A 9164-nucleotide genomic window follows, 5' to 3' on the forward strand; every position below is an offset into this window, starting at 1 on the left:
TATTATTAGAATGAATAACTGTATGACTTCTTATTATTTGGTGATTTAAATCTTCCAACCCTGTTCTTCAAGGATTGTCATGGCAAAATTAGGTCTTTTGTATCTCCACAAGAATTTTAAAGATTTTATTTATCTATCTTTAGAGGAGGAGAAGGGAAGGAGAGAGGGAGAGAACATCAATGTATGGTTGCCTCTGGTGGGTCCCCTGCTGGGAACTGGCCTGCAACACAGGCATGTGCCCGACTGGGAATCGAACTGCAGTCCTCTGGTTTGTAGGCCTGCACTCAATCCACTGAGCTACACCAGCCAGGACTCCACACAAATTTTAAATTAACTTTTCAATTTTGACAAAAAAATGCTATGATTATTTTAAACTTAAGATTACAGGGTCTCTACAGATTAGAGAAATAGATATATTTATAGTGTAGACTCTTCTGATTCATAATATTTTTATTCAAATGCTTTCATTTATTTAGATGTCCTTTAATTTCTTTCAGTGATGGGTTATAATTTTATGTGTAGACATCATATATTTAATATTATCATCATCATTTTTTGTTGTTGTTTTAGTCCTTTGAGATTTTTGAGACTTGATTTAAGACCCAGCGTATGGTCAATTTTAGTCAATGTTTTATATACACTTGAAAAGGAGGTTTGTTATGTCATTTTTTGTGTTAATTATTTTAGATACATCAACTAGATCAATTTTGATAATTATGTTGCTCAAATTTTCTATACATTTAATGAGGTTTCCCTCATTTTTTTATTAGTTTTTGAGAAAGGTATGTTAATATCCTTCACCATGACCATGGAATTATTGATTTCTCCTTTAATTCTATGTTTATTTTATAGCTATATTTTTAATTCCCACAAATTTATCATTGTTATACACCTTCTTGGCAAATTAACCTTTGTGTCCTCATGAAGTGTCTTTTTCTTTTCATTAAAACTTATTAATCAAGCATTTTTGTTTGATATTTGTATAATACACAAGTTTTATCTTAGTTTGTATTTGATACCTCCCTTTTTCATATATTTATGTATTTAAAGTTTCTGTCTTATAAGCAGCCTGGTACATAGGCTTCTAAGATGATATTTAGTGAACTGACTCTCAATTTGTACAATCCCCTCTGGTCAAGTGAGAGTGAAAGCTTGAATATAATATATACCACTCTCCTAATTATGTCATAATATATGGCAAAGGATTTTGCAAATTAAGAGATCTATCAGTTGACTTTGGGTTAACCAGAAGGCAGGTGGGCCTAATCTATGACATGACCCCTTTAAAAGCAAAGAGATTACAGGTGGGTAGCAGAGGCGACGACAGGGAGAATCAAAGCATGAGAAGGATCAGAGCGAAGGAGGTATCCCTTCAGTGGCTCTGAAGACAGAAAGGACCACAGAAAGGATTTGAGAGCATCTTCTAAAAGCTGAGAGCAAATCCCAGATGACATCCAGTAAGACATAGGGACCTCAGTTCTGCAGTGGCAGGACATGCATTCCTACCAATGATATATACGAGCTTGCAAGCAGAGGCTTTCCCAGATCCCACAGGTGAGAATGCAGGTTGTTTGATACCTAGATTTCAGCATTGTGAGACCTTAAACGGAATCCTGTCTAACCTGCATGGATATCTGGTATGAAGGATAGTGAGCTAATTAATGGGTCTTGTTTTAACCCATATTGAGGTCTGTCTAGAAAAAGTCCAGCCACTATTAATATAACAAGAATGGTTTGAGTGACATTGATGTAAAGTAGCAGCCAAGGAGAGTTGGCTGGAACATGCGCGCGTGAACAATGACAACTTCACTGTATTAGCCAGTGGGGCGGTAGAGGACACTGAGTGAGCACATTGAAAATGACTGAGCAAGTAGAGCAATGAACTTGCATAACATTTTCCGTTAAGCTTGAACATTCCTCTGTGGAAGCTATCGGGGTGATTCAGAAGGTCATAGCCATGGGCAACTGGTAATTGGCAGCTTCATCTCAATAGAGTGCCTGCTCACATATCACATCTCATGCAGAATTTTTTGGTGAAACATCAAACCACCCAGGTGACTCAACCCAAATTTGGAGTCCCGTGACTTCTGGCTTTTCCCCAAACTAAAATCACCTTTGAAAGGGAAGATATTTCAGACCACCAACATGATTCAGGAAAATACTATGGGACAGCTGATGGCTATTGGGAGAACCGTTGAAGGGGACTGAGGTGTCGTTGTCCTATGAATAATGTTTATTGTTATCTTCTTCAATAAATGTCTCTATTTTTCATACTTATGTATATAATATATAATATATATCTCCTACAGGATAGTTCTTTTTTGTTCCTTCCTAATTTTGTATTTAATGTAATTTCTATATACTTTGAGTCTAATTCTGCTGTTTCTAATTTATTTTCAATTTTCTAATATGTTCTATGCTTTTTCTTACCTTTCTGGTCAACTTCTAGAGTAAAGAAAAAAATTTTTTTTACTCCAGTTTTTCCTCTCTCAGCTTGCTAAATGGGCAATCTTTTGCTCTTTTTCAGAAGTTTCAGAGTAGATTACAGTATATACTGTTATTGGCATCTAAAATAAAGCACATCATTTCTTACAGAGTATAAAAACTTAAGACATTTCCATATCATTTATTAAGGTGGGATTCAATTAGGTATTGCCAAAAACTTTTCTTTTCTTGCATCTATTTTGTGCAATTTTTTTTTTGCCTAAAACAGCCTCTTGTTTTTTTTAGTGTTTCTTTTAGTAAACAACTATTGATGGTTAATTCTCCAAGTTTTTGTTTGAATGAAATCTTTTTCTTTTTTGACTTTAAATAATATTTTTATATTTCAATTACTGTTGAAATACAATATTGATTAATTTCAGATGAACAGCTCAGTGATTAGAAATTATATAATTTACATTCTTGTGACTGTTCTGTATTAATTTGTACTTCTTATTCCCTTCATATTTTTCACGCATTTTTCCCTACCTCTTCCCATCTGACAAATGTCAGAATGTTCTCTGTATCTATGAATCTGTTTCTGTTCTGGTTGTTCACTTACTTTTCATTTATTTTGTTTTTATAGATTCCACGTACAGGTAAAATTATATGTCATTTATCTTTCTATGACTTATTTCACTCAAAATAATACCCTTTAGGTCTATCCATTTTGTTGCAGATGGCAAGACTTTATTCTTTTATATGGCTAAGTCATATCCCTTTGTATATATGCCACACTTCTTTTCCATTCATCTATTGATGGACACTAAGTCTGCTTCCTTATATCTTGGCTATTGTAATTAATGCAACAATGAATATATGGATGTATATATCTTTTCAGTTTAGTGTTTTGGATTTCTTCAGATAACTACCCAGAGGTAAAATTGCTGAGTCCTTTTCTGTCTGTTGTTATATAGCCTTTGTTTTAAAGTCTATTTTTCTGGTATAAATATTGCTACCCAGCTTTTTTGTTTGTTTCCATTTTCATGAAATATCTTTTCCCATTCTTGTACTATCAGTCTGTGTATGTCTTTCAGTTTGAAGTGAGTCCCTTGTAGAAAGCATGTATAAGGGTCTTGTTCTGGTATCCATTCAACTCCATAGGTCTTCTGATTGGACTATTTCATCCATTTGCATTTACAGTACTTGTTTATAGATATATATATTTATTGCCATTTTATTATTTATATTTGTCATCTTATTCTTCCTCTTCTTAAAGAAGAATCTTTAACATTTCTTTTAATACTGGTTTGATGCTGATAAACTACTTTAACTTTTTCTTGTCCTTGGTAAGGGACATATCCTTGTTGTAGGACTTCTGTTTAAGTAGATTTGAGGTGGTTATGAATTATGGTTGTTCTGTAGTTTAGTTATATTTTGGTGTGGTTGTGGGGAGAAGTTCTGTGCACGGCATTTATCTATACTACCATCTAGAGCTTTTTGTTTTTCTTTATTGTTGAATAAATTCTTCTTCATTTGCTGAGTGTAGAAATATACTTTAGCAGTTTTTTCCAGCCCTATAAAAAGGTCACTATATTGTTTCACCCTCCACTAGTTGTGTTAAGTTAGTTGCCATTATTTTTACTACTCCCTTGAAGAAGATGTATTGTTTTGTTTCTGGCTGGTTTTGTGATTTTATTCTTTTGAGTTTTGTTTTTCAGCAGTTTTATGATGATGTACTCATGATGAACTCCTTTTGTATTTATTCTGCTTGAGGTTTGTAGTTATTTTTGAGTCTAAGGCATCAGGTTCCATTTCTGTTTTGAAAATTTCCTGGGCTATTTTAAAGTATTACTTCTGCCACATTCTTTCTCCTCTTTCCTTCTGAAACTTTATTTTTTAAACATTTTATTCATTTATTTTTAGAGAGGGGAATCGAGGGAGAAAGAGAGGGAAGAGGCAGAGAAAATCAATGTGTGGTTGCCTTTTGCATGCCCATCACTGATGACCTGGCTGGCAACCCAGGCTTGTGCCTTAGGCTGGGAATCAAACCCCTGACCCTGTGGTTCGCAGGCCATCAATCAATCCACTGAACCACAACTGTCAGGGTATTCTCCTGGGACTTTGATTGTGTATGTGTCTATGCATATATCTGTGAGAGATATTCCTATAACTCTTCAAACATGCCTTTTCAGAAATCCCTAATAAAAATCCTCAATGTGCTTGCCAAATTCTCTAGTATTTATTTTTAAAAAAATGTTTTTATTGATTATGCTATTACAGTTGTCCTATTTTTTCCCCTTAATTCCTCTCATCCCAGAAAACCCTCCTCCCACCAGCATTCCTCCCCCTTAGTTTATGTACATGGGTTATACATATAAATTCTTTGGCTTCCCAATATCCTATACTATTCTTAACTTTCCCCCTGTCTATTGTGTACTTACTATTTATGCTCTTTATTCCCTGTACCTTGTCCCCCAATTGTCCCTCCTTCTTCTTCCCACTGATAACCCTCCACATGATCTCCATTTCTGTGACTCTGTTTCTATTCTAGTTGTTTGCTTAGTTTGTTTTTGTTTTTTTAGGTCCCATTGTTGATAGATATGAGTTTGTTTTCATTTTACTGTTCATATTTTTTATCTTTTTCTTAGATAAGTCCTTTAAAATTTTCATATAATAAGGGCTTGGTGATGATGAACTCCTTTAACTTGACCTTATCTGGGAGGCATTTTATCAGCTCTTCAATTCTAAATGATACCTTTGCAAACTTCCAGCCAAGATGGAGGCATAGGTAGACACACTGTGCCTCCTCGTACAGCCAAAATAAAGACAACAAAAACTTAGAAACAAAAAAACAACCAGTACTGACAGAAAATTGAACTGTATGAAAGTCTGACAAGCAAGAAGTTAGAGTAGACACATTCATCCAGACCAGTAGGAAGAGTGGAATTGGGTGGCCAGGCCAAAAAAGGGGTCAAGTCAAAAAAAGCAGTGGATGGCAGACCCAGCCGGCAGTGGATTGTGGCGGGGTGCAGTGTGCAAGGTGGCTGGTGGACCGGGTGGTCCCACATTCATGAGCAGATAAGCCAAGCAAAATCAGTGAGAAAGAAAAGACCACACAACCCATGGTCCCAGTGCAGAAAAATAAAGCCTCAAACGCCAACTAAAAATACCTGTGAGAGTTGAAGTGCTGGGGGAGACTTCTAGCCTAACAGGAGAGTTCGTTGGAGAGACCCACAGGGTACTAGAACATACACAAACCCATCAACATGGGAATCAGCATCAGAAGGGCCCAGTTTGCTTGGGGACAAGTGGCGGAAGTAACTGAAATCCAGTAGAAAGTGGAGCAGGTGCCATTGATTCCTCTCGGACCCCTGCCCCACATACAGCATCACAACCTAGCAATGTGGGTTACCCCACCCTAGTGAACACCTAAGTCTCCTCCTCTTACAACTTAACAGGTGCATCAAGACAAAAAATGGCCCAAATGAAAGAACAGATCAAATACAACTAACTGACAAAGAGATAGCCAACCTATCAGATGCACAGTCCAATGAACTGGTGATCAGGATGCTCACAGAACTGGTTGAATTTGGTTACAAATTAGATGAAAAAAATTAAGGTTACACTAATGAAATAAAGAAAAAATATACAGGGAACCAATAGTGATGGAAAGTTAACTGGGACTCAAATCAATGGAGTGGACCAGAAGGAAGAAAGAAACAACCAAACAGAAAAGAATGAAGAAACAAGAATTCAAAAACATAGCCCTGGCTGGTGTAGCTCAGTGGATTGAGTGTGGACCTGCAAACCAAAGGCTTGTGGTTCGATTCCCAGTCAGGGCACATGCCTGGGTTGCATGCCAGTTCCCAGCAGGGAATGCATGAGAGGCAACCATACATTGATATTTCTCTACCTTTCTCCTTCCTGTCCCCTCTAAAAATAATAAATAAAAATAAAATAAAAATATGAGAGGCTTAGGAACCTCCTGGACACCTTTAAATGTTCCAACATCCTAATTATAGTGGTACCAGAAGGAGAAGAGAAAGAGCAAGAAGAGGAAAAGTTATTTGAACAAATAATGAAGGTGAACTTCCTCAATCTGGCAAAGGAAATAAACTTCCAAAAAGTCCAGGAAGCTCAGAGAGTCCCAAAGAAGTTGGACCCAAGGAGGAATACACCAAGGCACATCACAATTACATTACCCAAGATAAAAATGAAGGAGAGAATCCTAGAAGCAGTAAGAGATAAGGAGACAGTTACCACAAAGAGCTCCCATCATACTGTCAGCTGATTTCTCAAAAGAGACCTTGCAGGCAAGAAGGGGCTGGAAAGAAGTATTCCAAGTCATGAAAGGCATCCAAGATTGCTCTATCCAGCCAAGCTTTCATTTAGAATAGAAGGGCAGATAAAGTGCTTCTCAGATAAGGTCAAGTTAAAGGAGTTCATCATCACCAAGCTCTTATTATATGAAAGGTTAAAGAGACTTATCTAAGAAAAAGAAGATAAAAAACATGTTCAGTAAAATGATAGCAAACTCACAATTATTAACCACCACGCCTAAAACAAAAACAAAAACATACTAAGCAAACAAATAGAACAAGAACAGAACTACAGAAATGGAGATCACATGGAAGGTTAGCAACAGGGAAGTGGGAGGAGGAGAGAGAGGGGAAAGGTAAAAAGAATAAGTAGCATAGATGTAGATAGAAAGTAGTCAGGGGAAGGGTGAGAATGGTATGGGGAATGTAGAAGCTAAAGAACTTATAAGTATGACAAATGTAATGAACTAAAAGGCAGGGAATGTGGGTGAGAGAGGGTGTGCAGGGTGGAGAGGAGTGATGGGGGAAATGGGACAGGCGAAATAGCATAATCAATAAAATATATTTAAAATTAAAAATAATAAAAATAAAAGATACAAAGTACAAAAATAAAAAAAATGATGAGTACCGGGCAGAGACCCGTGGGCTTAAGTTAATGTAAAGGGTGGCAACTGCGGATGCTGCGGTCGCCAGCCCACCAGCCCGCCAGCCCGCCAGCCCCAGGGATTTAAGAAGGACACTGTCATTGCTGGTCTTTTGGGATTGGGCTGGGCTGAGAGACAGGCTTTGTGGAGAAGTCTCTATTGGGAACGCCTGGGTCCTGCACAGGATGGAGAAGGACGGTGCCGGATACCAGGGGACACAGGCAGCCTCACAGGGCTGTGCCCGACCACAGACCAATCAGCAGCCTGCTAGCGCGCGCCTGCAAACCTGCCCTCAGAGACGCGGCAACCAGAAAAACCGGTTTGGACAGTTTGAAACCAACAAAGGAAAGGTTTTTTAGTCCTGGCTGGGTATACTGTACTACCTGACAGGTTCCCACTGCTCCTTCCTCCACAGTGTTTTGCTGATTTTCTATACTTCATGTGCTTTCCTTTGCTATACTACCCAAGCTCTATAACCCCCATTTAGACAGATCACATAGAATCTATCACTTGAGTGTTCCTCTAATATTAGTGTAAATAAGGGCTGTTCTGTACAACAATAATAATTCATAACACATCTCTCGGACCTTAGACAACCTTACAGGTGCCTGAATTCTATTACTCTATTTACTGACGTGCTACACCAAGTTACTAACCTGTACTGTCACCTTACCTCAAATCTGACCACCTGCAACCACACTGCTTTCTAGATACAACTCACAAGCCCCCCCTCCTTCTTAACAAGACACTTAACTTATGCCCACCCTTTCCTAAAAGTGGTAAGCTGGGTTGAAGAGCCCGGTTAACTCTACACATAGCCTAGAGATTGTCTATTTCTTCTCTGCCCACTGTGTCTGTAAATAACATAAAATCACCTTCTGCTATCATAAACCATTTTGCCTCCCCCACAACTGATCACACACGCACAATAAAGAAAGGAGTAGGTGGAAGCGGAGAACACCAAGATACCTGCAGGAGACTGCACCGGTGACTTTCACAGGTATCCTACCACAGAAGTTCACACCATAAACCCAGCGAACCAGAACAGATCAATTTAAGAAGCAGAGGACAACAAGAAGAGTATCACAAACAATGGGAAGACAAAGAAACAATCCCCAAATGAAAGAAAAGGAGGAAGCCTCAGAAAGAATATTAGATGAAATAGAGGCAAATCAACTATCAGATGTGGAATTCAAAGCACTGGTTATCAGGAAATTCAAAGAGCTTACAACGAGCTACCAGAAACTACAGGGGAGCTACAATGAACTCTCTGCAAACTATACCAACATGAAAAAGGAACTAGAAACCATCAGTAAAGGCCAAGAGGAAACGAAGAATACAATTTCTGAACTGAAGAACACAGTAGAAGGTATGAAGAATAGAATCGACATGGCGGAAGATCGCATAAGTGAGATTGAAAACAGGTTAGAAAAAATCTCCCAGACGGAACAAGTAAGGGAAAAGAGAATCAGAAAAAATGAAGAGAATTTAAGAGAAATGCAAGACAACATGAAACGTAATAATATCTGAATAATAGGAATTCCAGAAGGAGAGGAAGAGGAACAAGGGATAGAAAACCTACTTGAAAGAGTAATAACGGAAAATTTTCCTAAGTTGAGGAGAGATAAAGTCGCACGGATCCAGGAATCACAGAGAGTCCCCAGCAGGTGGAACCCAAAGAGGCCTACTGCAAGACACATCATCATTAAAATGGCAAACCTCCAAGACAAAGAGAAAATCCTAAAGGCAGCAAGGGAGAAAAAAGAAGTGACATACA

Source organism: Sturnira hondurensis, unplaced genomic scaffold, assembly GCF_014824575.4.
Source record: "Sturnira hondurensis isolate 20B ecotype Veracruz unplaced genomic scaffold, ASM1482457v3 Scaffold0015596, whole genome shotgun sequence".
Lineage (NCBI taxonomy): Eukaryota > Metazoa > Chordata > Mammalia > Chiroptera > Phyllostomidae > Sturnira > Sturnira hondurensis.